Raw genomic sequence first — 9,464 nt, forward strand, 5'->3', positions numbered from 1 at the left:
CTGCTGGCATTTTGTGGTACTTTACAACTATGCCGTGAACATTGGCCAATGTCTCTTACGGTTTTGGAGGATGGCTCTGTTCCTAGAAAGGCCAGATTTTTAAAAAATTATTTTTGTTTATTCTCTTCAGTTCACCACAAGCTTTATGCTTCTCTGTAGGCAACCCTCAAATTTCTAGACAGTCTAGGGATGAGCCTTCTTATCTCTGCACTGGTAGATATTTTATAGTCACTACCTTGCATGGGCAAAAATATAACTTTATTGTCTATAACATTTTATTCTGGGGCCCTGATCTCCTACTCTGAAGGTAGCATAAAACTCTATCCAGTAACCTCCAGGGAATTTTGGTCACATTCATTGATTTCTCAGCCACTTCAGACTTAACCCAGTTACAGTCAGAATATTTTATGTTTTGTTCTCCCTTCCCCATGGGCTCAAAGCTGCACTCTACAGTGGGAATACAGAGCATAGTGGCAAGGAGGGAAGAGTTGCCTCTTCTCTGTGCTGACTATGTCCTATGCCAGTTCATACCTGTTCCTTTGGGCTGTCAGCACAGACAATATGAGGTGCTTCCTGGAATGCAGGTCCCAGCTGGGCTCCCCTCAGGGCCAAGGAGCCACCAGTCATCTCACATCAACGTATTCAAGCTGGTCCTCAGTAGGACTGTCCATGCTGCATCCTTCTGATGGAGCTGCCTCTTGTTTCAGCTACAGCCTAGGCCTTCCGGTTCAATCTCCCTCATCAATAATGAGGTCCCGATTATGGGCTGAACATCTAAGTCTTATAAAACTGAAGGGGTTGTCTCCCATGCCTGCAGAAGTCCTCTGATATTTTTACTCTCCACTACACAGCTAGGGAATTTTCTCTGAGGTGCCCTATTGCTGGAAGCCAGTTCCAGCATGTCATAATTGCAAGAGTTTCATCGAAAGGTTGATGGAACTTGGGGACTCAACAAGAGCTGAGTTATATATGTTGTCACCTGTTGGGAATGGCATTTCCCCAAACCTGAAAAGGATGCATTAAATTGATTGTTTGCTGCCAGACAGCTCAGGGCATCTTAATATGCATGTTATTGCCTCCTGTTGTCCAAACACCTGAACAGCGAAGGCAATTCCCCAATCTGACAATACTTCTGTACGAAATTCTACCCTTTGAAGTGTATATCTCCACCTTGCCTTAGGACAATTTGTGTTAATAAAAAGCAAGGGGTCCTGAGACAAGGAGGAACTTAGTTTCTTTAGCTAGGTTCCTCTGACCCCCAATGCCTTTCAAAATTATCTTTCATCTCTGGATTCTTACTTAAGTTACACACAGCCTTTCTCCAGATTGCTGAACCCTTCTTAATGCTGGAACAAGAATCCCGGCACCCTATTTCTCTGAACCAGGAGAAATACCTGGGAGCCACAGCTCAGCTTCTCTCTCCTCTTGAATCTTTTTATTTAAAGGAAGTCCACTGTCCTTTCCCCCACTCCAGACCTAGTACTTAATGCAAGAGAGCAGAGGTTCAGATATGTCTGACTTTCTACTTCTACCAATTCAGAGTGTTTTTCTAGCCCTTAGAGAGTTGATGCAAATGATATGGGGAGAAAATTGGTTTTGTCTTGTCAGGGAACATTGTCTAAGACTCGTAAATGGGCAAAGGGACTACTAGACATTCTTTCAATTAAGAGTGGTTCTCATTTGGCAATGTCTAGAGACATTGCCCTCCAGTTTTTATTAAGATATAATTTACATACATTGCTGTTTAAAGTGTATAACACAATGACTTGACTTTTACACATTGTTGAACAATTACCATAGTAAGTGTAGTTAACATTCACCATCTCATATACATACAAAATGAACATTTATTTTTTCCTTGTGATGAGACCTCCTAAGATCTACCAAGAGACAATTTGAATTGTCATAACCGGGCAAGGTGTATGTTACTGGCATCTAGTGGATAGAGGCCAGGGATTCTACTAAATATCTTACAACTGATGAGACAGGCCCTTACAACAAAGAATTATGTAGCCCAAAATATCAGTGGTGCCAAGGTTGAGAAATCATGGTTTAATGGACTCTATGGGGATTATATGATTTATAGGGGTTGTGTTTCTTTGATTGATTTTTTCTGTTGACTAGACTGTTTTATATAACTGTAGGGTAGAAAGTTAACTTGTTAACTATTAGTAATGCAAGTGATTCTTGTCCATAGCAAGGCAAATGAATTTTGCCTACTTGTAGGAAGCAGTAATAGGGTTAAGCCTCAGACTGACCTGCTGGCAGTCGCAAACAAGTCCCAGCTTGGAGGGCTCAGTCCTCTAAGTATAATTAAGCTTGATCTTGTGACTGCTCCCTAGATCTTTCCTGGGTAGCTAGTGGGCTGCAGCAAGTGCTACCAAAACAAGTGAAACTTATAAGAACATTGTCAATTGCCTTGTTTGTCCCTGATTATAAATAAAGCCTCAGCTTTGCAGTCTGGATCAGTTCTGTGGCCTCAGCCAGGCACAGAAAGATCCACCCAGACTCCCAGCTTCATGAATCTATTTCTGCGTCTTGTTTTCTTTATTTCTATTATTTTCTCAATCCCTGGCCGCCTCCATTTAGAACCGGTTCGTTCATCTCTCTTTCCGCGCGGGACGCGGAAAAGGGAGATCCCCGCCATGTCTGGCCCCCGCCGCATCAGGCCCCCGCACCTACTAGAGAGACTTTTGATTTTTACTTATAGAAAATATGACCCCAAACATTATATTTTATTGCCCTGTAAGATAATAACCAGTTTTGCATCTATTAGCAAGTTTATTTCAGCATTTTTGATTGCCTTTCACAGAAATGATCAATGAACTCCACATCATCAAAGGAAACATGCAAGGAAAAATCAAATCTAACATTGCTCTTTTCAAAGTCTTTGCTATTTCTGTTGAGAGAATTATCAAGAGCCTTCAGACCCCTCACCTTTATTGTGTGATGGGAAAGGGAGAAATCAGGCATGCATCCATTATATTATTTTTCTTGTCATTTTAAATTACTAGGTGGCAGTTTGGAAATACTGTACATGGCTGAATATGGCTTGAAGTGAATAACATGTCTGATGCTGGCAGGCAGTAGTTTTCCACAAACCTGAGACACAATTTTTAAAGCTCTCTTTTTCTCCTCTTCTTTCTTGAGGTTTGCAGGTATTTTATACATAAAAATAATAAGCTTTAAGAATATGAGCCTATCAAATATACTTAAAAATCCCATCTACATTTAGGGTTTTAGCTTTAGTCATTTATTTTTTTTAGTATAACTTCAATCACTATCTTAGCTTTTTAAAAAAATCCTTCCCTATACCCTTTGATGGTTCTATTTCCCCATTTGTCTTCTTTAAAATAAAACTCAGTGTTTGAAAAGGAATACTCCATTCTCCAGCATTGCTTTCTCTGGATATCAGGACCCCAATTTCTTATTTTACATGAGGATTTAGAATGAAATGATGTGTAAGACTAAGATGACTCAATTTTGGTTTATCGTCAGTCTTTTTCACAGACTAAGTACAACTCTTGGGCACAGTAGTCCAATGTTTTTTTCTTATATATTTTACTAATGCTTCTTTTTTATTAATTAAATTTATTGTGGTGACGTTGGTTCACAGAAACATACAGATTTCAAGTGTACACCTCAATAAAACATCATCTGCACTCTGCATGGTGCATCCATCGCCTCAAACAAAGCCTCTTCTATCCCCACTTTCCCCCCTTTGCCCACCTTCACTTACCTCCATCCCACTTTCCCTCTGGCTACCACCACACTGTTGTCTATATCTATGGGCCATCCTATCTAATAAAGAGGGAATATGGTAATTGACCCTCACACTGTTGCAAAGATGGCGGCGCCCACAGCCAATAAGGAGGGAATATGCTAATTGACTGCCACGCCCTCAAATATGGCAGCGCCAACAGCCACAAGATGGCGGCGCCCAGGCTCTCAGCCCCGCCAGGGTGCCTACCTCCAGAGTACCCCAGTCCCCTCAGCCCCACATCCGCCCAGGGCTGGCCCAAGGTGCAGGCAAGCCTCGGCTGTCAGCTGCCCAGCCACCCAGGGCCGCCCGAGGCTCAGGTAACCAGGGCCAGCCAAGTTTTGCACTGCCAGCAGTGGCAGAAGCAGAGGTGTGATGGGGCATCGCCTTCCCCTGATCGCCGGGTCACCTCCCGCTCCTGAGGGCTCCTGGACTGTGAGAGGGGGCAGGCTGGTCTGAGGGATCCCCACTCCAGTGCATGAATTTTCATACACCGGGCCTCTAGTATATATACTGTATATATATGTTTTTTGGTTAATACCTTCACCTTCTTTCATCCATTCCTCCACCAACCTCTCCTCTGACAGCTGTTGGTCTGTTCCATGTATCCATGTCCCTTTCTATTTTGTTCATCAGTTTATTTTGTTCATTAGATTCCACATATAAATGAGATCATATGGTGTTTATCTTTCTCTGACTTAGCATTATAATCTCCAGGTCCATCCATGCTGTTGCAAAAAGGTAAGGTTTCCTTTTTTTCTTTTTACATGGCCGAGAAGTCTTTCTTTGTGTAAAAGCAATACAGTTGTTTTATCTACTCTTTTACTGATGGGCACTTGGCTGTTTCCAGATCTTGGCTATTGTAAGTAACACTACAATGAACACAGGGGTGCATATGTTCTTTAGAATTAGTGTTTCAGATTTCTTGGGATATATTTCCAGAAGTGGGAATGCTGGCTCAAAAGGCAGTTCCGTTTTTTTGTTTTGTTTGTTTGTTTTTGAGGAAACTCCGTACTGTTTTCCATAGTGGCTACACTAGTCTGCATTCCCACTAGCAGTGAATAAGGAATACTTTTCTCCATGTCCTGGGTGACTCTTGTCGTTTATTGGTGTATTGATGATAGCCATTCTGGCAGGCCTGCGGTGATATCTCATTGTGCTTTTAATTTGCATTTCTCTGATGATTAGTGACTGAGCATCTTTTCATATGTCTATTGGCCATCTGTTTGTCCTCTTTGCAGAAGTGTCTATTCAGATCCTTTGCACATTTTTTAATTTGGATTGTATTTTATTTTTTTGGTGTTGAGTTTTATAAGTTCTTGACAAATTTTGGATATTAACTCCTTATCAGATGTATCATTGGAGAATACGTTCTTCCATTCTGTGGGCTGTCTTTTCATTTTGTTGATGGTTTCCTTTGCTGTGCAAAAACTTTTTAGTTTGATGTAGTCCCATTTGTTTATTGTTTCCTTTGTTTCCCTTGCCTGAGGAGATATATTGGCAAAAATATTGCTACAAAAGATATCAGAGATTTTATTGTCTATGTTTTCTTCTAGGATTCTTATGGTTTTAAAACTTTTATTCATTTTGAGTTTATTCTTGTATATTGTGTAAGTTGGTGGTCCAGTTTCATTTTTCCCCATAAACCTGTCTAATTTCCCCAGCGCCGTTTATTGGAGAGACTGAGACTGTCTTTATTCCATTGTATGCTCTTGCCTCATTTGTCAAATATTAACTGACCATAAGCTGTGGGTTTGTTTCTGGACTCTCCGTTCTGTTTCATTGACTGATTCACCTATTCTCATGCCATTTCCATGCTGTTTTGATTATAATGGCCTTGTAGTATACTAATCTTTCTTATTAAAGTCCTTTTCACATATTCACTCCCATTAATTGAGACCTTTCCATGGGTCAAACTTTGGAAATACAGAGTAGAATAAGAGATTCCCAGATAACATGGAGATAAAGTTTCCACATCTGAAATTAAAGCCGTTACCTTTCTCCTTCTGATGTCCTATTTCTCTCAGCATGAAATTGTCCCTTTAACTAATAACCAGCTGATAAACCTTATCTCCTGTCTTTCCCTTAGTGTCTTTTCTAAATGTAGTCAGTAAACAATTTCTGCTAACTTCACAACAATTTTTACCAATTTTCTTTTCCATTCTCACTACAGCCCCCATGGCCTGGATATACTGTATATACCTTTATTTCGATTTTTGCCAGACCTTTATCGGTCTTTCTCTCTCCCTTCTCTTCATCAAAACCAGCTGGACTTCAAATTAATATCCCAGTTGTATTAGTTGAGTGTCCCTTTACACTTTCAAACATTTTCAGTTACGAATGCTTAACTTACAGCTGCATCCCCCGAAGCTTGTTCTCACAGAATGCGTTAACTGCCTTTAACCAAAGTGAAGGTTTTGTAAAGTTGAAAGCACTTGGGTGAGCAAAATAAAATAAATTAGTTAAGGGTGAAAGTCTTCACTGTGGACTTCTGTGAGCCTCAAATATGCTCCAGGTGATATTTGTTATGGTGGTTCCAATTTCCCACATGGATTTGGCTATAAAATACTTCAGTTCTCCCCACTGGTGTGTGTGTGTGTGTGTGTGTGTGTGTGTGTGTGTGTGTGTGTGTGTGTGTCCAATGGGTCTTGTGGGATTAGTCCCACGGGGCATCAGCTTGACAACTGCTGGACTGTGGGGCAAATTCTAAACTCCTTGGACTGGCCTTTAAGTACCTGGACAATCTGACCACCCTCCTGTTTCAGCCTCTCCCCTCCACGTTCCCTCAGCAGCCATCTTCAGTCTGCAGCACAAGGTACGCACCTTCTCTCCTCACATCCTTGCTCACGCTGCTGCTTTCTCCGACACCATCCACTCTGTCTCTGTCTCCTGGGAGCTTACTCATCATTACAGGGAACTGTACAAACCTAAAAGAAACCACCAACAACCAGAGTTGAACTTGTGCTTTGAGTCCTATGGGGAATGCGGCTGACTAACAGGGGAATGAGGAAGGAAGATTTCTGGAGTAGAGAGAGGCTGTTATCACGAATACTTTGGAAGCTGCCATCCTGGTCCAGGAGGAGGGAGAGGAGGAGGCTCCAAGATGCTTCCTCGCCTGGGAAAGGGTAAAAGCAAACCCCCACGCCCAAGTTTACACCCAAGACCCAGGCAGTGTTGCTCTTTGGGAGAGCCCTCTGCCAAGGACCCAGGAGAAGGAAAGGAGCTTAAAAGTTCCTCCTTGGGCTCTGGGAGGAAGATAGGTGAGCCGTACCATAGAAGCCTTTTCCTGCAGGGATGGTGGGACAATGCTGGAGAGGCCGGGCAGGGGTTATAAAGGGGCTGGTAAATAAAAGTGAGACAGCAGGGGGACTTGGGCCTGGAAATGGAGAAATACTGGGTGGCCAGGAAGCCAAGTTGAGACCAGGTGGCCAGAAGAAATGCCAGATAAGCTGACCGCAAGAATGTCACCCCCTCTCCACCCCCTACTCAAAAACGCAGAGGTAGTGATTTTATCCCCCCTCTAACTGCCTGCTTCCCTGCAGATGTTGAAACTACTGATCCACATGGGCAGCTGATCAAGGTTTGACCGCTATAGGACCTTTCTAGCATGGCAGTCATGCCATCTTGCCCCCACCGCACAGGCACCATATAGTTACCAGGCAAAGCAACTGGAAAAAGAAATCACCTGAAATGGAAAACTCCACAAGTCCTCTCTGTCCCCAGCCTGTAGAAGCAGCCAGACAGAGCCAGCCCGGAGTCAGTTCAGAGCACTTTCCTTTCCTCTGTGCTGTCTCCCTTGTGCTCGAGCATAAGCTTAATAAAATCTGTCAGAAATTTCTCTGATTTCTGTCTTGGGGAATCCAAGGACCTCAAATACCAGTAACAAAAGTACAGCAGTGGTGGCAGCATCCCTGGAGACTGTCATGAAGGAAGAGGTGCTTATAGTAGCCCACACTGCTCTTGGAGCTTTTAGCAGTGATGTACACTGCTTAGTGATTTTGTTATATGGGGTGCCCTCTGTGTCCCTACCTGTCACTGGTGGAAGTAGGCTTCTTGGGATGCCCTGGGAACAAGAATTTCCTGAGGCCCCCTTGGGGGGTTAAGGTATCATGGAAAGCTTTATTAAAGATGTAACAGTAAGGTAGCTCCCCTTCAAGATCCTACCTCCCACCATCCCACAATAGAAAAAGTCCCATCTTGTCTTCGGTAGGGCTAGAATGAAAGCCACTCCCCAGAGTCTTCCCACTCATATTAAAGCACCGTCCAGTCAAGCATCTGGCTAGCTTAGGTTGTGTTCCCAGCTGCAGTTCATTGGATATGGAATCCACATGGCCACGGGCCATGGGGCGTCTAGGGCCACATAGTAGGCTAGCGTGGGTCACAGAGCAAGCTGGTGCAAGGAAGCTGGAATAAAGCAAGAGGAACAAGAGAGCAAGAATTCTTGTCTTGGGGTTAAAACTAGGAGCATAACCAATTAAGCCTTCAGAATTTTGTGTGCTTACACTGGGGTCCACCCTCCTAGCCAAAGATCGTTGTTCTTTAGGTTAGACTGATAGGCAAACACCTTCCCTATGGCACCCTGACTTCCCTGCACATGCTCCCATCTTCCTTTTTGTTGGACCCCTTCCCCAGTGATCTGCAGGGAATGGACTGGTAATTCCCTGGGGAGTGTAAAGTTTCAGCTTCCTGGCAAAGCTGCCCAGATGACCATGCTTATTATGTCTGGCCACCCTTTGCTCCTTTTCTATTAATAACTAGAAGCCCGATGCACAAATTTTGGTCCTCGCGGCCCTGGCTGCCCTGCGGCCCCGCCCACTGGTCGTTTTGGAAGGCCGTTCCACTGTCTGGTCTAATTAGCATATTAGCTCTTTATTATCCTATATAATAAAAGGCTAATATGCAAGTGGATGTCACGCCCTCATGCGCAACGACCGATCAGCAGGAGGCTGCATGTGCAGCAGGCACGTGCAGGTGGGTGGGGCTGCGTGCACAGTGAGGCGTGTGTGGGTGGCAGGGCTGCGTGCGTGACTGGTCACCAGGAGATGCATGGAGCACCTCTTGGTCCCTCCCTTCCCCTAGCTCCCACGGGCGGTGGTGGCTCCCTCCTGGATCCCTCCTGTGGAAGCGGCGGGTGACCTACTGTGCACGATTTCGTGTGCTGGGCTGCTAGTATAGGATAATAACTAGCAAGTTATGGCAGTAACAGTTTGAGGAAAGTGTTGGTATGAGGGGTGGTAAAGAGAGGGGGAGTTTGGTTCCTTAGCTTTTGAAACACACTGCAGTTGTTCTGCTACAATTTACTTCTTTTAAAAAATATATTTTTATTGATTTCAGAGAGGAAGGAAGAGGGTGAGAGAGATAGAAACATCAATAATGAGACAGAATCACTGATAGGCTGCCTCCTGCACACCCCCTGCTGGGGTTTGAGCCTGCAACCCAGGCATGTTCCCTGACCAGGAATTGAACCATGACCTCTTGGTTCATAGGTTGATGCTCAACCACTGAGCATCACTGGAAGGGCCCAATTTACTTCCTAAAGCACCCATAGGCTTGTATTACCACATAATACATTTGAGTAGTACTTTACAGTTTGCAAAGTGCAATTCATTTACATAATCTCCTTTCTTACAGGATTCCTGCAGGTAGACTCAGTTTTGCAGGCAGGCAGTTAATGGTGGGAGTGAAGGAAGGAAGGAAGCCTGAG

The sequence above is a fragment of the Cnephaeus nilssonii genome (genome assembly GCF_951640355.1).
Source record: "Cnephaeus nilssonii genome assembly, chromosome: 8".
NCBI classification, from domain to species: domain Eukaryota; kingdom Metazoa; phylum Chordata; class Mammalia; order Chiroptera; family Vespertilionidae; genus Cnephaeus; species Cnephaeus nilssonii.